The sequence below is a fragment of the Meleagris gallopavo genome, chromosome 7 (assembly GCF_000146605.3).
Source record: "Meleagris gallopavo isolate NT-WF06-2002-E0010 breed Aviagen turkey brand Nicholas breeding stock chromosome 7, Turkey_5.1, whole genome shotgun sequence".
Classification (NCBI taxonomy): domain Eukaryota; kingdom Metazoa; phylum Chordata; class Aves; order Galliformes; family Phasianidae; genus Meleagris; species Meleagris gallopavo.
Window position 1 is genome coordinate 30,021,236 of NC_015017.2, and position 21,675 is coordinate 30,042,910.

Sequence of the window (21,675 nt, forward strand, 5' to 3'; positions counted from 1 at the left end):
AAAAAAAAAAATTCATTTGTTTTGATGGATTTTCTTCGTATTTTCACTTCTTGCAGAGAATGTTTTGCTGGAATCAGCTGCAAAAGTAATATTCACTGAGGGGAAAAAAATAATACCAATTCCCACCTCTGCTGTCCCAGGTCTCATACTCACAGTCTAAGGATTTCGAGGTTAGAAGGAACGTAACATTACCAGGTATTTCCTAACTGAGTTTTGCAGAAGGTTTCTAAGTACTGTGATACCCTTTTGGAGTCCCTGAGTTTGATGGTATAGAAGTTGTTAGAGGGCTCGTGGTGGACTGAAGTACCTTAGGCCTGCTACCTTTCTTAGCTACATTTGTATTTTGCTATGTAGGGTTGTAATGTGAGAATTCCAGAAGAGCAGTAGCATAAAAGTGCTTTTCTATTTTTAAAAAAGAAACCCATTCTAGTCTTACTAAGAATTAGAAATTTTTTTAATATCAGTTTTGTAATTTTTGATAAAGCTGTCAATATTATGATTAAATCACCAGAAAAAAAAGTTCCTGTGATGTTCTCTTCGGGGCAGGGACTGTCTCCTCTCATTGCAAAACGCCAAGCATGCTGGGATGCCCAGGCTTAAATCGGGCCGTGGGCACCGCTCTCAAATTTAATAGCAACCAACAGTGATAACGTTGAATTAAAGGCACCAAAGCCAAGTGAGTTTGCAGCTCAGCCCACAAGCCTGGGTCCTGCCCTTAGTTGGTCCCCATGAACGCGGGTAGCATCTGCAGGTAAGTTGGGAGCTGCCAGCTGCTGAGGCTTTAGCTGGTGAAACCCAGGCACGGAGCCACACCAGGATACGGCGTCCAGGCCCCTCACTGTGGTTTGTGGCAGCACCAACAGCAGCAGCAGCAGCAGCAGCAAGCCCTCATGTCACAGGCTGCCCTGAGAACCCAGTAATGGAGTGCCTTCAATTCAGTGCTGATTTACAAAACCCCAAAACACGTAAACAGGTAACTTAGCTCCAAATTCACTGCAAGCTCAGTTTAAACCGATGTCCAGAAAGCTCTGGAAGGACACTCAAGGCTTCCAAAAAGCCAATGGAGCAGCAGCTGCGGTGTGGCAGCTGGCAGCAGTGTGCTCTGGGGGCTGGGGCTGGTGGGGAAAGCAGAGCCATTGTGTACCTGCTGTAGGCTCAGAAGCAGAGATCAAACTTGGAGCTGTTTGCTGCCACACGGTGCAGTGCTGTCAGTGCTGCTGCCACGTGCTGCCCATGTGCTGGTACCTGGAAAGTCCCACCAACCTCTGCTGCAGGCTTGAAGGTGATCTGCAAATGAATAAACCACAGTGAACTGAAATGGCAGCACTTGCTATTCAATGTGCAATTGAGAGCTGAGCAGGGGTAAGTCAGGCCTTCAGTTCCCTTCTCTCCTTCCTGGGTTTTGCTCTTTAATTATTTATTATTAATATTTATTTCTTTATGAAAGAAGTTTTTGTTGTTGCTTTAAAAAAATCAGAGATTCCATTTGACTGCAAGCAGCCCCCACAAAACACAGGCTGGAGAGATTTCTTCTCTCACATTTTTACCTGCTGTGAGATAAGAATTTGGCTGTAATTGAATGCTATTGCAACAGGAGATAAGGGCCAAGGATTTAGAAGAGAAAAAATAAAATACAAAACTTAAAAAAAAATAAATAGAACAGATCTTTCTGGAAATTTCTATTCTAGAAAAGATAGAGAATCAGAGAATGGCATTGGTTGGAAGAGACCTTAAAGATCATCCAGTTCTATCCCCATGGAGAACAGGAAGGGTTTCCCTTTCCATACTGTGGACACAGCCAGCACAGTGACACTGCAGAGTGGGACCCCCCACTCCTTTAAATAGCTAAAGGGAGCCTATAAACAGGAGGGGAGTCAGCTCTTTACAAGGGTAGATAACAGCAGGACAAGGGGAAATGGTTTTAAATTGAGGGAGGGGAGATTTAGGTTGGATGTCAGGGGGAAGTTCTTTCTTATGAGAGTGGTGAGGTGCTGGAACAGCTGCCCAGAGAGGCTGTGGATGCCCCGTCCATCCCTGGAGGTGTTCAAGGCCAGGCTGGATGGGGCCCTGGGCAGCCTGGGCTGCTATGCAATGTGGAGGTTGGCGGCCCTGCATGTGGTGGGGGGTTGGAGCTTCGTGATCCCTGAGGTCCCTTCCAACCCAACCATTCTATGAATCTCCTTCCTGCAGACAAACCCTAGGGAAGCAGTAGTGCAGGTTGGCAGGAGCCAAAGCAAGCAGCCATGCATCCTAGGAACATGGAAGAATAAATGCTCCTCATTAAAAAGAAAACTAAAAACATAACTTGTACACATGTGATTCCACTTCACGTTTACTTAACAGTAAGTGAACTCTCATGCAGGTGTGTAATCAGGTACAGAAAGAAACAGCAGAACCTGGCACAACTGAGAGCCACCCGAGCAACTGAAACCTTCTCAGATGTTGCAGCCCAGGGAAGAGGTCTAGAGGAGGGGCATCTCCTGTAATCTTACTTCAGGAGTTCTCAGCTCCTCCAATGACAGATCTTTAAGACGTTTTTTGTTTGTTTGTTTGTTTGGAAAGAAAGGCAATTTTCTGGTTTTAAAAAATATACATATAAATATGAATATATTTTATATATATATATATATACATATATTTCAATTCCAGGAAAAGAATTTGTTGCTTCTCTCTGACTTTTTCCTGGCATGAGAAAACATCATAAAAATAACAAGAAGTATTGGAGTCTGCCATTACCTGTGATCAGTTCTGGGAGTTCCTCTCTGATTCTGAGGGAAAAGAAGTGAACATTTACCCCTGAAAAATAAATAAAAACATTTTCCTATTATTACTTTGTTTAATTGTGGCTAAAAGGAGAATTTGTGTTTCCATGCTTATCACATCCATGAAGTTTCAGGCAAACAGAAGTTGTAGTTCTTTGGGCCAGTGCAATTTTTGTTGCTACAAAAAGACATCTGAAAAAAAAAATCCTCATAATGTGAAATTAATCGCTTGGGTAAAGGAGTGTCCTCACTGTGTTCAGAAATAAGTACCCCAGCACTCAGCTGCCCACTTAATTATTGATATGTGGTTGTTGTCTTGGGGCTGGGAGGGAAGGAACGTGGGGAGAAACAGGGAAGGCCTAAGAGAGGCTGGAATGAAACCCTCATCAGAGGGAGGCACGATGGCTCCAAAGTGACAGAACAAATCCTGCCCAAGCAGGCAGATAATTCTCAGCATATGACAAAGACCATCCGGCTGTCAGTAGCTGCTTCCCAGAAATAACCATGAAGCTATATTAACCCACGTGGAAAAAAAAAAAAAAAAAGGCACTGCAAGTACCCAGAAATGATGACTGTTTTCACAAGGTCTTCTTTTGTGTTCCAGCCCAGAGGAAGGCAGTTACTGCAGAACAGAGCAGAACTACAGTACAGGTGACAAGCATTAGGTGTGTGAGGGAGATTCAAGCAGGAAACCTGGTGTGAAAAGAAAACAACATAATGAACTATAGTTAAAAATATCTAGAAACAAATCTTTTTCAGTATCTTACTTACACTGTTAGTGTCGATCCCACCCTGGGACAGCTGTTCTTAGTTTCAGTTGCTGACAACACCCCCTTGTCTCACACTTGCTGTTCCTTTTACAGATATTCAGTAGTTTATGCTATAATGAATGACATTAATACAAATTCAGATCAGATACTGGCACATCTGCCCAGGGAGTGAGGGGGGAAAATCACTGTACTTAGGGGTGTCCCAGAGCCATGGTGATGTGGTACTGAGGGATGTGGGCAGTGGGCATAGGGGAGTTGGGCTTGGGGATCTCAGAGGGCTTTTCCAGGCTTAGTGATTCCATGGTTCTGTGAAATTAAGCAAATGGAGCACTTGGGATTTCAGCTAACATCATGAGATCCTTCTGTTAATTTGCTTTTTAAGTTAAGAATGTTATTGGCTCTTAAGAACCAGGTGTGGGCTCACGCACCCATATGGGTTACCAGGAACCCCATAAACCAGTGGGGAGATTAACAGACATCCCCCCTGAACTCCAGAAACAGAGGGATTGCTCTGTGCTGCTCCAAAGGGCTGAAGCTGTGCTGGCACGTACTGCAAGGACTCCTTTTGCATAATTAAAGTCTGATCATGTATCCGATATTTTAAGTAGAAATTGAGCTAAAAGCAGTATAAACTAGAATAGAAAAAATACTTAAATTAAAAAATAAATAAATATAAAAGAGACCATGGTGAAAGATTTGCTATTAGATACCTGTGCCTTGAGTTTGTGGCTATTGGTTCATCAGGTGAAGCCTTCAGGGCAGGATGCAGAACAGGGATCCGTGTCCAGGTGTCCAAATTAGTCAGGAACTGCCCCAGGCTGCTCTGCAAGCTTTAGGAAGGAACTTACTCCTAGGGACTCCCATCTAGAGAGAAGCAGGAAAGTTTTATATGCTACAGCATGTGCTACAGTAGCAGAAAAAATGATGCTGCACCACTTTATCCGTTGGTGTGAGTTAAATAAGAAATTTTTCCTTGAGAAATAGGAAAGAAGACAACTGGCCTGGGAGAGCAGCAGCGGATCAGCCAAAGCTCCTCTTTTGCTTCTCTCAGTTGCAGATGAAGCATCAAGGAAAAAAGGCAGTGTTCCCTCAACCTTTACGGTTGATAAGTCGTCTATGATAGAATAGTTGAAATAGACAATAGTGTCTTAAAATTAGTTTTTAAAAAGTACAAACTTCAGGAGATAAAAGTACAAGTATGGTATTTCCAACTGTAATATCTGTAAAGCTGATGCTAGAAACAACAGGATAGTAAAGTAACAAAAACAGCACCTTGGCTCCTACTTACACACTTTGCTGAGGTTCTGTATAGATCCAAAGGGTCTCTTCAAATGCTTCAAATCCTTCCTGTGCTGAGGTCAGAGCAGAGTGGGAGGTGAGAAGCTGTAAAAGGTGGAAGAGTAGAAGAGCCCTGGCAGCGATCTCATTTGCAGCTGTGCTGAGAGTGAAGAGGGATGAGTTTGTCTTACAGTGAGGCACAGGTAGGCATGGAAACACGTGTCCAAACTACATGTGATTGTTGCCAAAATACCTGGGAGAGTCCTGGGAGAATTAGTTGGAAGCACAGTCATGTTGCAAATTAAATCTGTACAGAGCATTTCTGTCATAAGCAAAGAGGGAATTTTAGCATTGGTTTAGTTAAATATGTATTTATACCCCACAGAACGACAACAAAAGTATCTGCATATGTACAGATTGATCTCCTTCCCTTAGAGCAGAGATAACATCACTTCGGTTCATGCATATAAGGAAAGCAGCAAAGCACAGAAAACAACAAATTATGAATTATTCAATACAAATGTCAGGTTTTAGTAGTAAATGTAGATGTAAACCTTTCTTGGAAAGGCTAAGCATTGCCATTAAGCAAATCCATATGACACTGCATCTGTTGGCTTTCTTTTATATCATTTTATGTGTGTTTGGGAAAAGTATTGGAGTTTTGATATTAGACTCTTGATAACATTATTTCCCCAACTTCTGCTGTCTGTTGATGTTTGATGAAGGGATGAGGTGAAGTCAGCAGCCACTTTAACTACCCAAGCTGTAAGGCTTCAAATGAGAATTTGTTTTGGTGGAGAAATTGTAGTGTTGAAGTGAAGCCCCTGCATTCCATGCACTGAATGCAAGGAGTCCAATAAAATTGACTAGTGGCCATTTTCCCAGTGTCACCTCCTGATGCAACATATGCATGTGATATCATGCAGGACAGTTTTTGAGTCAGTCTGTAAAGATTTCTTTCACATGTGCAGGGAAAATACATTTGGATACAAATCTCTTAAGTTCTCCCCTTGAATCTGAAATCACCAACGTCTCCAGATTTTTATTGTGAACTGCTTTTTGGTCCTGCTCACAAGAGAGTGGTAATTCAGTCCCATCTGTCCATTTTCTTCTGTATTTCTTTCATTTCAGTGTTGTCATATTTGGGACGTCCCCCAATAGCTGCGCTCAGACAAAGCTGGTTTAACTTCTTGCAACACGGGGGAACAGTGATGTTCACTGGAAGAGCTGGGAGGTGCCTGTTACTTTGAAAACAGATGAGAGGATTGTGCCAAGGGATTCCTATCTGCTCCGTGCAATCAATCTGCCCAAGTATTTCTATAGCTCTCATTATCCTGTGTGCCTGCAGGATAAGAAACTTGGAACAATTGCCCATTGTCAGTTTATGAAGCAACTTTTTCATACTGCTTCCCCAAAGACTAAATACTTAATTAAAGAAATTAAAATTAATTACGGAATCTGTACAGCAAGATGCTATCGCGCCGGTCCCCGGTCTGAGCTCTCAGCTGTGTGGGGCTGGGATATGCACCAGTCCTCAGGAGCAGAGTTCTCTGTGCTTCTACTTCAGAGGAGATCATTTCCTGCTAAGCAACACATAAATATAAAATAGGCAAAGTGAGTTTCTAACAAACCTCACAGCATCTCTGTGTATATTTTAGTGATTGCTCGTACTGTGTAAGCGAGAAGTTGAAAGCAAGCCAAATTCCAAAGGACGTGAATGTCATATTTCTATTAATTAGCTTTAATATGAAGATGTTGCCACCAATTATTTACAGTGATCTTCTTCCTCGCTGTTTTATATGGGTGTCTTAAGTATCTAATAAAATAATGGATTAAGCAGCAAGAGCGAATGAAGTGCATCACAAAGATAATTGAGCCTGCAGCAAAATGAATTTTATTTACCAAATTGGAAGTGTAATCAGCCTACTGGTTTTTGACCCTAAAAGTTTTAGGAGATGAACATCTTCAATATAAGAAATATTTTTAGAAGAGCAAATGCACCCCTTCCTCTGGATCAGCAACATGCCAGGCTGTCCCCATCCCAAGACAAGGGGACAGGGAGGAGTGGAGCCAGCAGGTGCCTTCTGTGCCTGTACTTAGATCTGATTTTTTGAAAAGAGTTGGTGAATATTAATTAAAAGAGCTGTAAAGAGAACCACATGATTAAAACGCTGACATTAGTGAGACTTGTTTGGTGGGAGCAGTCACAGGCAAACATAAACAATAATGTTGTAGCCATGTAAATGTGAGCCTCTGGTTTTGTGGGTTTGGAGTGAAGCTCTCCTGGGCCTGGAACAGTAGAACAGAAAACGATGGCATTCGTTCCCATTAGCTCCCTAACAAGCAGACTGCAGGGGAGCAGGCAGTGTGGGCAGCACATCATACAGTACATGGCATCATCCAGGCAATACCTCCAAGCCACTCTCATTCTCTCTGTGGCACTGGTCCAGCAGTCTGACTACTTCACCATTCTCACTTGCTGAAAAATGGAAGATGCTTTGCATGCTCCCTTCCTTCAGCCCTGCACTGTCCCAATTACAGCTAAATAAGATTTTTTCATTACACTTTAGCCATCAGTATGAGTGCAACTTTTAGGTCATCATTTCAGTAATCTGAACAGACAATACCCAGGTTCTTCCTGAAACATGACCAATAAATGTGTTACAGAGCTCCTGTTTCCAACCATAATGATTCTAGGATTCTGTGGCCTTTTGCTGTGATGCTGACATAGTTGCTTGTTGATTTTTTTTTTATTGATCTCTTACCAGAAAGAGATTTCTCCTTCAGAATTTCCATGAGCTATTGGTTTTCTAAGTCAAAAGGGTTTACGTCAGCTTTGTTCTTCAGCAAAGCAAAAACCGTGCAAAGCGCACCTCCTGACCAAAGTTAGCATTCTCTTCTGCTTGTTTCTGGATCATGCAAATAGGTTAAATCTCTAGAAGTTTGTATTTCTCAGAAAAACGCAAGTTAGAGAACAAAGTTTCTTTTAAAGCTCTGATATTACTGCTACAAAAAGGCATCAGAGCCCATTATTTTCAAGTAAATAAATAACAGCCTGAGTTGTTCTCTGCTATTCTGGGAAATAGCTCCTTTTAACTGAAGTTCCACATTATCTTTTTTGTTTGAAATTTGAATCAGCTCTTATTTAAACCCTGTAGACAATTGCATCTGTTCAGTATTTCAGTGACTTTAGGGAAGCTTTTCTTAGTATATTCTCTCAGAGCATCTTCTAAAGAGGTACAGTCTGCTCTGCATAGCAAACTGAGCTGAGCTGCTCCCTGCTCCCAACCAACCTAGCCAAGCCCCTTGCATCAACTGCTCGTCCTTCCTATACACTCATATATACATACTTCTTAGGAGCTAGAATTCGTATCTAACACTAGGTTCCAGGCTGTGAAGTCTGAATACATAAAAACTGATACAAAATATAGTGTTATAAAGCATGCAGGTGATTGAGGTGATCACTGGACTGGTGACTGACTTCTGTATTTGCAGTCCCAGGACAGAAGCAGAAACCTGATCTCTTAGCTGAGGAACATGCCTGGCAGTACTATTTCTAAAGCACCTATTGCCTGCAGTATTGAGATAAGTTTACTTGTAGCATGGACTTTCAGAACAGCTCCAGCTGGTTCTTAACAAGCCCCATTGTGCAGCCCATCTTGTCCCTGAATAACGTGGTATGTGTGCCTCCTTCATTGGGATTTACATCTTTGGAGGTCTTCAGCTATCCTCTCTTTTGAGCAGTCCTGATCCACAGCTCGATCAGCTACAGACCAAAGGCAGTTGGTAAGGGTATTTCCCAACAAAAGCCACAGTAAACATCACTTATTTTCTAGCTCATTTGTTTTGTTGTGTGATCTTGCTCAAATAAGAGCACAGACAAGGAACGAGAAGATCTGATTTTCAGTATTGCTTACGTTGCTGGGAGTGTTTGCTTTACCACATTACAAACTCTTCTTGCTCTGCTGTCCAGTATTGGACAAGTAGTTGCTTTTCTGCATCACTATGCAATAATACAACATTCTGGAGAAAAAAAAATGAAATTTTGTCAAAGTTTCATCTTCTGCTAGGACACAATTTAGTGGAAAAATCCTTTAACAGCTTGAGTTGTGTTTTCCCCTGCTACAGTAATTGGCTTTGTGTTTCAAAATATAAGCCACTACGAATCATGATTCTCTCACGAATCCAGAGGTACCTTGTATTTATACCAAAGGAAGTTTATAATATTGAAGAAATATGTTGGATTTCAGTCTTTACATGACAGCTGCAGCTGATTCAATCGTTGTTACTGAAGAATATCCACACAAGTTACCATCTCTGTCTTTTTAGAATCTTCATTCCAATTTTGCAAAAAAATTTGCCACCTTCAATCTCTGCATATGTTACAGACCCTACCTACTGATGTCAGCAAATGTCATTTGTTGATTGCATATTTCTTCTCAGTTCAGCTATCAGTCTTTGTTTTAAGACAGTTAATTGTTGCTATAGTTCTGATCTGTGTTTCAGACAAACATATGTTAACTCAGTTTGTTGGAATTGACGAGTGAGGGTATATATTGGGAAGTGGTGTGGGTTTGAAGTGGGATTTGCTTTGATATTTCTGTGCAAATCCATGTGATAGCTCACTGACTCACATAGCTGAAAATAGGTAATGATATCAACTACAGAATTCTTTATAGTTGTTTTTTTTTTCTTTTCCTTTTCTTGCTTAGCTCCTCAAAAAATTCAGGTCATTATTCAAATCTGTGCTTAGATTAAAATGCCAGATAGCATCGTTCTTACTCATTGATGAATCACACTGGAACAAATTTTGGTCCCACTGAACAAAACTCTGTGTTGGCTTAGTCATAAGTCTGTTTGGCAAATCACGTGTCATGCTTCAATGAAGCACTTGCTTAAAATCATTACTTCTGAAATATATTTTAGAAAATTTGCATGTAGGAAGATTTAAGCCAGTTTATGTATTTAAGATTATACTGGATACTTCTCAAAGCAAAACTTGAGAACTGAAAATTCTACCCAAAATACAGGCTCAGTTGTTATCCCCAAAATACACTTTAACTTGTGTTAATCAGAGAGGAATCAAAGGAGTTACAACTATTGAGCATATGAATATTAATCTATCCTTCTAGAATACAATTAACTGCTGTAAAACTGAGTTGCTAGTGAAATGACCTGTTCTGTATTGTTAAAGCATTCTCAAAACCTTCTCCTTACCATCTGTGCTGCTTCTGTTATTCTACACACAGACACTTTATTTACCAGGTACAGGTTGTCATGCTGAGCCACAGCAGAAGAGTGAAGTCGTCAGAGTAACCACGAGACTGCAGAGGAGGCTGAGAATCTCAGGCAGCTTCTTGCATCCCCAACAAAAGCAAACTTCAGGACCAAAACAGAGAGGTAATTTAGTGGATTAAACTATGAACAGATTTTAACAACATACCTAAGCAGACTTCTGGACATACCTGAAATTAAACATGTTTCATCAAGTCTGTTCCTAAATTAATCTTAAGTATTGTTTTTGGAAGTGTCTGGTAACAAACAGCTGCACTGGGTGTGGTGATGCCAGCCTGGCTGCCTGCCACTAACCACACCTACAGGAGCAGGGCGCTCAGTATCCCCACATCCTGTGCCCTGGTGCTACTGACATCAAATTGACCTTTCTCGAAGATTTCAGTATTTTGCTTGCTGCTTTTCCTATGAAAATTGCAAACTTGCACTGAATCTTTTAACCTGTCACCAAATGGCTCTTTAACCAAGAGGGCAGGATAACAGGGATTTATCTGAAATTGCAATTTTAAAAAATGGGCACATAAACTAGGAAATGTAAACAAAAATATATATGTAAAAAAAAACCAACAACAACCTCATGTATCTTGAAAGAGAATGCTTGTGAAATTTCATTGAAAGGAAGTGCAGGAACCATGGTTCAGGAACTGCTAGGTGCTACAACAACCATGGGTCTGATGTTTTCACTGAGCATTATGAAGCTACAAAGAATAGATTCTGTGATGGGCAGATGATGTTTAGAGTGGTGTCTTATAATCCAAATGGACTACAATGCCTCAAAACACAGCATGACCCTTAGGGAAAAGTGGCATCGCATCTGATGCTGAAGAAGGCAACAGCTCTTACTTGAGTGGAGGAACACAGAGCAGCCATGGAGCAGACTTTCCCTGCAGTGGAAAGAATACCTGTGTTGTTCATCAGAAAATTAATAATCCTAAAAATGAGCAAAGACCTACGGTTTCTTTTTTGTGGTTGTCTTGTCATACATTGGATCTGTTCCCTTTCAAACTGGCAATCAGAGAAGAACAAACCATTTTATTAAACAGGTGCCAGTAGGAAAAGAAAGCTGCCTGCATAGAACCATAACTTGCCAATTCAGAATATTTTAATATGCACTGGGTGACACAAGGGCACTGCTTTATTAATAATCCTTTGAGTTGGTCATCTTGATACCTGCAGTTAGAGTGAAACTCATGAATCTGAAACTCATCACCACACAAACAAATCAAGGTTAAACAAGTTAAGGAATACAAATATTGCTGCAGGACACCGAAAGCCCCATTCTCTGCAGGGAAAATTGTGCTCATAGAAAATCCTGGTGGTCGGGAGCTGGGAGAGCTGAGCATGTAATGCTGGTTATTTCAGCACTGCTTCAGCTTGAGTTTGTACAACACGTTAACCACAGATATCACTGAAGCAAAGTAAGCCAGAAAATAAATAGGAAAATCTTAAAACAGTGGTAAGAGCTCCCTTCATGGCTCACTCTTTGAGGAGAAGGTATGTTGTTATTTTTGTTCCAGCTCTTATCACAGTAAGTTATAAGTATAATAATAATATAATAATGCAACTAATCTATAAGAAGAGCTTTTTGGATAGGCAAAGCAGCCCTGCATTCACAGACTGTGGAGGGTTTCCTCATCACTGTACACATTGCTCACTGATGGGCAGATCTGAGCTCTACGTTCAGATTCAACGCATAGGTAGGATTCCATTAATAGGCAACAGATAATTTTGAGTTAAATATAACATTTTCTAATGGCTCAGCAAGTCCATCTGCGTCTTGGATACTGAGTGGCAATGTCACCTACCTTAGTAACCACAAATATTTGAGCCACACCTGACAATGTGAAATTGCTGAATGTTCGTAAGAAAGGGAATTAGATAAAAATTAGAGGAAGGCTTGGAATCCTTCAGAACCAAAACAATAATTAATCTTTCTGTCTTTTTGCTTCAGATTTGTCATATAAGAAAAATTACTATTTTTTAACATTACTTGCTGGTTTCTTGTGTGTATTTTCTGTCTCACAAATTGCTCTCATGCATATCCTTTCTAAAACTACTGTCTGTTAAAAATCTAATGAGGCCTAGGGGAGCATTTTGTTAAAAATAGATTATAAGATTCTTTTCCAGCTTATAAGATTCTTTTCAGGCTTAGGTAAGTTTTATATTATCAGCACTTTGGGGAGGAAAACAGCACTTTGGGGAGGAAAACTAAGATTTTGTGCACCAGGAGTATCAGAAAGTTTGATACCAAATCTAAACCTGTGACTTCAAGAAAAGCTCACAATTCATGAGCAAATGCTGAATGCTTGGGGAAACTGGAAAGGTTACTTCGGGCTTCTTAAAGATCTATACTAAAACTCCAGTATTGCTTATTTCATACAATGGCAGTAATTTCCATTTCTGAATTTCTCCTTTGTTTCTATGAATGGTTAGTGACACATTCACATAAGTACTGAACCAGACACTGTTTTGTCTTACAAGATTTTTCCTACACTTGGTGTAACCAGAAACTCTTGGTGTCCTGATATTTAATCTCATAGACGTTATTCAGGATGCAAGGTTAGAAATTCCCTATAATCCCTGTAATCAAGTGTTGCATATTGCACTATTACTAGAGCCTTCATAGTAAGGCTCAGTAGCACAGAGCAAACCTTGCCAAAAGCTTTCCTGCATTACATCACCATGCCTCATGGTTGGGTAATACAGAAAGTGAAAGGCCTGCAACTCGTTTTCTAGTACTGTTGAACAATGCCTGTCTCTTCAGATATTGTTCCACGTGACATGACTTACCTTTTCTGTGCTTTTCTTGTTTTCAGCTATTTTCAGCTGCTCCCATTCCTCTGTATAGCAGCTCTCCTGACCTGCTGGTTGCCATGTACACATCACTAGCATTTCCTTTAAAACAAACGAAATTACTTATGAAAATAAACACCACCTCTTCCTACCAATCATTTTTCTATGTACATTGAAGAACTGACAATGGGAAAGCTTACTTAAAAGCCTAAGTAGAATAGTCAGCAATCCTCCCTCTTCACCAATGACCTGCGGTGGAACCAAGATCCTTGCAGTGCCCTCAACCCTTAGGTGCAAGCACTTTCCTCACCCACCTGAAATCAGGTAGCACTGAGCTATCAAAAGTTTCACCATCTCAGCTTGCAGTTATCTAACAGGAATGAAGGTACAACAGCACACACATCCTTTCACATGTCCACGCTTGCTGTGGCTGCTGTGTAACCACTGCTGAGACTCATCAGAGCGAATGCAGGCACGGAGAAGTGCTCTGCCCATGAGCTGCCTTAGCAGACCCCAAGGACTGCCTGAACCCTGAACCCCTCCAATGATTCCATTCACCCTGAGTGAGACGGCTTTTCTGCACCACTCCAGCAGAGAGATAAATATATCAAATATTTTATTGAAAATATTTATGACTAAACAATTTTTCTTCAGGGTTTTCCATTCCTATTTGACTACATATTTTTATGGTAGTTGCACATACATTGCCTTGAGTTATCTATAAATTGCATTTGCAATTTTCCACAGCTTTCATATGAAACTCAAACACAAAGGCATCACCTTACCCTACTGATTTTCATGTCCTCCTACCCTATGTTTATGCCATGCCAACAATTCAGTTCCTCTTTTAACCCTTTAAAACCTTTTTATCTTAATGAAGCTTAGTTTTGCAGACAGTGCTGTTATGTCCATACACAAAACCCACGACACAAGAAGGCTCTCCACATCCACATCAGGAATATGTAATCAGACTCAGCTGTATGAAAATACCTTTAAAGCTCAAGTCAACGTGAAACAAAAGCTTCCAGGGGTGTGACTGGCATTACTCACACAGTGAGACATAAGTCCTGAACATCCAGAAATACCTTTTATATTGGAACTAATTCCTCTCTTTAACTGCTCCTGGCTCTCCATCATTTGAGTTCACATCCTGACAATGGTGTCTCTCTCCCAAGGCAGGCCTTGCAGTGCACCACACCACCCGCCTCGATGGGAAACATGCTCCTCACTCTTTCAGAAAGGGTTTGACTGTAATCCAAAAAAAAAACAAAAACAAAAACAAGTGTAAAGAAGCTGAATGTGTAAGAAAGCAAACTTCTCCCATCTTTCCAGGAAATAATGGCACTTAATTCCAAGCAAATCCCTGAGCTGAGTGCAGCTCACAGCATTGCTCCCGAGGAAGTGATAGCTGGTATAGATGTGTGGCTTTCCTGGAAGTGAGGCTTTGCATGCAGTTGTGTGTTTATCATATGCATGCTGTACATGTATTGGGGTGTTTCTGAATCACTCATCCAGCAGGGAACAGTGAGCAGGAGAAGGAAATACTGTATCAGATCCATGTTTGCATAGTAAAAGCCTTCTGCATGTTTAAAACAGCCCCTTGCAAGGAACTACAGAAACTTGAAGCTTGGATACACTTCTACATCTGTATGTTCACTGCATAAATGACAAGAGAAGACTAAAAACTTCTGTTGTTAAGCACAGAGAATACAGTACAAACAGCACTGCCTCTGCACTATCCATTGTCAATGTGACACTTTCATTTTCCTTTTTACTTTTCTTGGAACCAAGCTAATATTTCTGTCTCTAGTATCACAGCAATGGTGTTGAGAGACACTTGTTTTTCTCTGCTTGTTTTCGGTCCCATCTTCCAGAAAAGTGACATGCAACTTGCCTCTAATGAGCACTACACATGAAAGATGCCTTTCTCACACTGCTGCCTCAGATCAGGCTGAACCAAATCCTATCAGCCCCAGAACTGGGTGGGCAGGAAAAATGCTGCTGTTTTTATCAGCGTGACAAATGACTTTATCTGGACCACTGTTCCAGAAAACAGTGCTTACTGTGATGTTTTAGGGGAGCTTGCAGATTTTAGAGCATTTCTGTTCCACGTATTTCCTGGTTTCTTACTTTTACTGGTGCATGCAAATGCGTTTTTAGAAAGCAGATCCGCTTCTACCCTCAAGGTAAAATTCAGCAGAACGACGAAGGTTTTAAAAGGAAAGGCAGCACCCCACGCTGCTGGGGCAGTTTTTCACAGATTCCACTTTAGGAAAATTCCTTCACTGTTCTGGGTTCTGAATTAAAATCCCACAGTTTTAATGTTCTGTGAGTCTTGGTTTTTTGGCGAGCCTAACAATGCCACGGATGTACCTGGGACGTGGCAGAACACGTGGGATTTTATGACTTTATTAACACATGCTGAGGAGCTCCTCGAAACACAATGATTTTGAAAAGATACCAATAAGATGTTGCATTTGCTTAGCAAGCTGTGAGACGGTGGGATAAGTTTGTGAACATCTGTAAACTCGATTTTTCAAGTTTTTCTCTGCTAGATTTTTCTGGGTGACATAATAAATGTCTCTTTGTAAGGCCTACTGTTACTTTCACAACCTTAGCAGCAGGAATACAATACTCATTATGTACCAATTACAACAGTGATTTCCTCGTTCCAGGCATAACCACTGGTTTCCTCTTTACCAGTCGCTGCACTGCAAGGCTGCCGTGTTCCTGGTGGTAAAACAAGTTGCACTGAGTCACACAGCACGTGCCTTGCAGCAGTGAAAGCTGCGCTGCTCAGTGACCAGGAAGAGAGCAGCTCCCGCACCTCATCTGGTTCTGCTTAGTGCCGAAGGCTTTTTGTTTTGTTTGCTTTTGTTGTGTTGAGGGGAAGGGAGGAACAACAGGAGAGAGCAGTTGTGTGTCCTAAGAGAAATAAGCATCTATGCTGAGATTTCCTCATATACCAGCAGAGGGTTGGTATGTTATGCTATACATCTCCTCCTGCTCACTTTCATATTTTGTGCTTAATGACACAAAGCTGTTCTCTTCAAGCCACGAGGCAGCCTGCTCATCTGGGTGTGAGCATCTAAGGCAGGAGACTGAAGGGAACACACGTCACATCTTCACTGCAATATCCACCGTGCCGTGTCGGTGCTGCTGCTCTGGAATCTCCTCTCCACTCTGGTGTGTCCAACACCAAAGCAGACACCGCTTCACTCATTTTTCAATGTTCAACAATGTCAAATCCAGGCTGGATGTGGCTCTGGGCAGCCTGGGCTGCTGGTTGGTGACCCTGCACATAGCAGGGGGTTGGAACTGGATGAGCACTGTGGTCCTTTTCAACCAGGCCATTCTATGATTCAAATATGTTCAAATCAGTGGTGATTTCTGTACTTTCAGTACATGTATCCAATTTGAGCTATGAAGATCCTTATCCCATACACTTTGGTGATAATATTTTAGAATAGTTCTTTATATTTCAATGCAGTAACTTTGCTGTATATTCGCTCTTAGACTCCTGTGTTTCTGAGCTGCGTTAAATGATTTTGGCTCATGATCTGACTTGATGCTCTGCATATCCTCTGTGCAATTGCTGTGTGACAGAGATGGATACAGGCATGTAAGCATGAAGAACAAATTTCAGCTGATGCAGTAAACGTGAATGTCTTTACAAGCACCTAAGAATGACCTCTCTTAAAATGAAAGTTTCCGCAACCCTAGAGGTTGATAGCTGTTGGGCAAACTTGTTTTTCTATGAATGTCATCTAAGAAAGCAGCGTGTCATTTGGTTGTATACTTCTATGGAGGATAATTCTAAGACAAATACATTTGATTTCATAATTGTACTGCTGTTAACATGCTTGCTGAATTGGGTCATAAAGGACAACAGTCTCAGTAGAGTATACTTCTCTTTTGACTAAGAATTCACAATAGGATTACAATAAGAAACAACTCCCCAGGATTCTTTAGTGAATCAGTGACCTCTCTGAATACCTTTGCTAATCTTCAGACAGAAAGTATACTTTTCTTTTACATCTATTTCTCGACAAAGATATTTTTGTATAAAAGCAAATGAGGAGCTTCCTGCTGCTTTCTAGCTCGAGAATCTTTCATCATTTTACCTTCCTGCTGTAATTTTGGAAATCAGCTGTTTCCGTAGCTTCCCTTTTACTCAGTTTTTTATGGTGCCTGCTGTTGGGATCAAGATTTTAACTTAATTTTCTAATTTTTGTTCAGCTTTTTCAATGTCCCAAAAAGCTATTCCATACCAGATTTCATATTTTGGCTGATAGGTTTTGGTGATCCTAAAGAGGAAAACGTGCAGGGAGCCAGTTCCTTAAAGCCTTTGAATAATTTGAAATAGAAATGGTTTGGAACAGCTGATACATTGAACTCCAAACATTAGCCACTAAGAATGCTTAGTAGCTACTTTGATCAAGCTCTTTTTCCTGACAAAACTCCCTTTGAAATGAATAGGACAGAGGTTTCTTTCACTTCAATAGGAGTTCTCAGACCTAGGGAGAAAGAAGGACTTCATAACCTTTAAAAAGACTCCCCTAGTCCATTCATATATCTCCTGGAAAGCTCAGCACTTTTCCTTGTGCTGAAGTTACTAAGCCAGCCTCCTGGCTGCTTTTAGGTTCCCTTCCAGTGAAGCTTTACTTAAACATGAGATCCAAATACTCCTTAATGAGGCTGCTGCTGCTGCTACCAAGACAGGAATCCCGAATGTACAATAGCTGTATGAGTGACTTTGGAAATATTTGTTAACGGGATCGTCGGCATCACTTTCACAGTCATTCCTTCACATCCTCACGCAGTGAATATCTGGAATGCTGCAGAACACAAAGATAATTTTCTGTACACTTCGAATCTTGGGGATTATTTTTGTGCATTTACAGTCAAGCCTTGAGCATCCTAATACTCTCATTATCTTTCAAGACTTCAGACATTTCTACAGGAACTACTCCATGCCTTTGCAGAGGCCATTAACAACTGCTGGTTATCTGTGTTTCCATACAGTCCACACATTTCTTTATTAGTCTGGTACTCATAAAGAAACAACGTATAAAACAAATAACCATTACACACTCATGACATCACATTTCAATAACATACACTGGCAGGCAATTCTTCATGTCACCATAATTTTGACATCAAAATTTAGGCTTTTGCTTGATGTGAGACTAATGATCCGATATGTACATTCCAGCAATGAAAAGCAGCAGAAAACACTTGCAAATAAACTGCCAGATATTATGATTCTTCAGGCAGCTATGCTGTGAGCAAGCATTCCTGGTGCTAAACGTTATGCAGGTGTCTATAATTAATTGTCACAATTCAACTACTGAATTTTGAAAAGTTGTTCTTTGGGGTTCTTTTTCGCCATCAAAAGCAAGTTATCTAGAGGTCAGGTACTGCTCACAATACTTTTTATTGCTTAAATTATTCAGAAAACCTGTAATATTTTACAGGATGAGGAGATCTAAGGACGCACAGAAAAGATGTATGGTTCTGGCTTAAAGCTAAGCTACATAAAGTATTAATGTAAGTTGAAACTTTATGCAATGGCTTTTTGAGCTACATGAAAAAACTCCAGCACACTGCAGGGCAAAATTCTAAAAGAATTGCATTGTTTGTGGAAATAAAATATTGGGATGAGTTCAGAACTAAGAGCCACCTTAAGGGTAAATGCATTGCATTTCTGTTCTTTTGTTGTTGTTGTTGTTTAAGCAGTGGAAAAGAACAAAATGCGCAGAAAAAGTGAAGTCCTTGTCTTTTAACTTCTTGAAGAAGTATTTCAGGAGGAACTGCCTGTTCCACAAAGCTAACCTAGCCTTATAAAACATCTTATCTCTACAGCGGGGCTGTAAGAGGACCCACATAATACAGAAAACTCATGAACCATGAGCTGAAAATGCACTTCATTTTCTTAAAGCAGAATTCATCCCCCTTTTACAGTTTGTCAGCTATGTAGGGGAAGTTCACATTTGAGTGCAATTTTAACTACCTGTTTTAACTTGTGAAGCTGGGTCCTGGCAGGTGAGGTCGAATTCAGTTCATCCTTTGCTTTAAACACCCAGTTTAGCAGCTGATAATTAAGACAACATCAGACAGTTGCCTGGTGTGGGAAAAGTCACAGTATTTTCATCCTTTAATTAGATCATCATCAAAATGCTAACCTAGCTTCTGAGCTTCCGAGAGCTACAGAGCTTTCTTTGCTACCACCTTCATTTAGATGAAACAGTTAATATCACCATCCTTACGACAGCTTTCAGTTTCTCAGACGCAGCTGTTGGGCTCTGATTGTCCTAAGGAAGATGCACAAAAGTGCTGTTTCCAGCTCAGGATTAATTTCACTTACAATCTCCTGATTGTTGCTGCACAGTAAGACTGAGAAACTAAAGCTGTTGCACAAGTGCATTGCAATTACTCTTTGGAAAATGGCAACCATCTGCTTCTACCAACCACTTGTGAATCACTTTGGTGATAGCAAACCAACTTTGAGTGTTGGAAGTCTGGCTGCTTCCTATAACTACTGAGCTAAAAACTATACAAATGTTAAACATTCCTGTAAAAGGGAACATTGCTGAATGTGTCTCACACACAGTCTGGGCTACTACAAGCAAGACTGGTGTTGAGTTCTGAACTGCTTTATGATGTGCTTCTGTGTAAAAGGGTGTTAATTCCAGTGCAAGTCAAGAATTGTCTATGAACACAAAAATATTTAAGGGAATTATAAGTAAGACTTAGTAGACTGGGATGCACTATCACAGTTCTCTTCTCCGTTCTTTTCCTCATCAATTTAAAATTTCATTTGTTCATATTTATACTACATAATTGAACATTAACCTGATGCTTTCATAGGAGTATCTAACATAATTTTCAGATTTCTTTCCCAAGATAATTCTGATCTATGTGACATGAGCCAAAAGTTATTACTGCTTTTTTTTTCCCTCTTCTTGTGAGTTAGTGCATTTGTTTCATCTTCCTTATCTCTCTCTAGCTGACAGAATTCATTATTCTTCATTTTGTAAATCATGTGTTTATCAAGAACAGTGTACATTTACTATATAAAACTACATAGACAACAAATGCATAAGGTAACCAAAAATCAACTGCAATTCAGAGACTAAACTTGTTTGGACAATCTTTTGTGTTGTTGTTGTTGGTGATTTTTTTTCTAAAAAAGAAAAATGGAATAGAATGTTAGATACAGTCAACATTGTACTCCAAAGTGTGACATGGTCAAAGCTTATCAGCCTAACAGTTCCAGGTCATTCCGGGGGCAGCATATTGCAGTGACAACCCCTGTAAGAATTCTAAGGTGGAAACAAGAAAAAGCAGCCTACCTGATCTCAAGATGTCAATATTTATGATGTCAGTATAATATGGAAGTATGATGTACTGGAAATGTGATGGGCTTTGCAGATTTTTTCACACAGAGGGTGGTGACACAGTAGAACAGGTTGCCCAAGGAGGCTGTGGATGCCCCATCCCAGCAGGCATTAAAGGCCAGGCTAAATGTGGCTCTGGGCAGCCTGGGCTGCTGGTTGGCGACCTGCACACAGCAGGGGGTTGGAACTGGATGAGCACTGTGGGCCTTTGCAACCCAGGCCATTCTATGATTGTATGACTCTATGATAAAGCCATATATTGGCTAGGTGTGAGAAGGTCTGGGACACTGGAGGACTGTGGCTTTGTCTGTACGGGGACTTGGGCTTATTCGCTCCATGCTGAGGACACTCTTCTAAAATTTGGATGCCTTGCTCTTGTTTAGCTTTGTGTACTTTGAAAGAGGGAGAAAACAAACAAGAGCAAGGCATTTTTACAGCAGAAGAGCACGAGCAAACACACTACTCCAGACCTACAGACAACACAAAACAAGAAACTCAGTACTTTGTAGCACGTGAAACTTCTGCACGTCTTCAAGATTAAATCCACGTAGAGAGTACCACATGAAGGAATATTTTTGAATGGGTATGAGTTTGTTTCTGAAGTGTTTGTTTGTAATATTAATTGGAGTGTATGGCTTTTACCCCTTCTCCTTCCGCACAGCATGTGGGAGCTCTGAGGGCAGGGATCTGCAGGCAGGTTAATTTAATCATAGAACATCCCGAGTTGGAGGGGACCCCTGAGGACCAGCGAGTCCAATCCCGGCTCCACAGAGCATCAGTCAAACCCTATGGCTGAGGTTGGTGTCCCAGCACTCCCTGAACTCTGGCTGCCCTAGGGAGCTGTGCCATGCCCACAGCCTGTCCCTGATATCCATCCTGAACCTCCACTGCTAACTTTCATTAACCTCACTGTATTGTTTAGACATGTGTATTAATCCCAAAGTACAAGGAAGGAGCACGCTCAGGCTCACTGCCAGCAGCTTTTGCTAAGGCAAATCCTGACGAGTGTCACTCACTGGGCTAACCCCGAGAAACCACAGCCTGGGCAGCATCTGATCGTCACAGTTTTCCCATTTGTTAAGTTAAAACCGAAACAAAACACCTTTAAAAGTAAAGATCCGGCACCTGCAAAACTCCCTGCAGTCCTTCACTGTGAAGCAGAGCAGCTGACCGGCACGGTGGGTGACTGACTGACACTGACTGACTGGGCGGGCCGCCTTCCCGCCGCCTCAGCGCTACCCGCTCCTGCGGGCCGAGCAGCGAGCCGAGAGCCCACCTGCATAAGAGCGGAGCCCCCGGACAGGCTGAAGCACAGAGAAACGAAGAACCCACCCGCCCTCTATTCCTCTTCGGCTCCCCTCAGCACCGCCTCTGGCTGCG

The 21,675-nt window shown here is 41.2% G+C and overlaps 2 long non-coding RNA genes across 2 annotated transcripts; both read right to left on the minus strand.

The window, feature by feature from the left end:
• Positions 1 to 1,202: 1,202 nt before the first annotated feature.
• Positions 1,203 to 7,559, minus strand: LOC104911823. Its single transcript, XR_004160379.1, has 5 exons — positions 4,243 to 7,559; positions 3,534 to 3,642; positions 3,322 to 3,455; positions 2,737 to 2,796; positions 1,203 to 1,287 (listed from the first exon to the last, which is right to left on the minus strand). It is a non-coding gene; the product is annotated as an uncharacterized LOC104911823 (long non-coding RNA).
• A 2,276-nt stretch (positions 7,560 to 9,835) lies between these two features.
• Positions 9,836 to 21,648, minus strand: LOC116216836. Its single transcript, XR_004160380.1, has 4 exons — positions 21,421 to 21,648; positions 13,981 to 14,143; positions 12,893 to 12,997; positions 9,836 to 10,189 (listed from the first exon to the last, which is right to left on the minus strand). It is a non-coding gene; the product is annotated as an uncharacterized LOC116216836 (long non-coding RNA).
• Between the last annotated feature and the right edge of the window lie 27 nt (positions 21,649 to 21,675).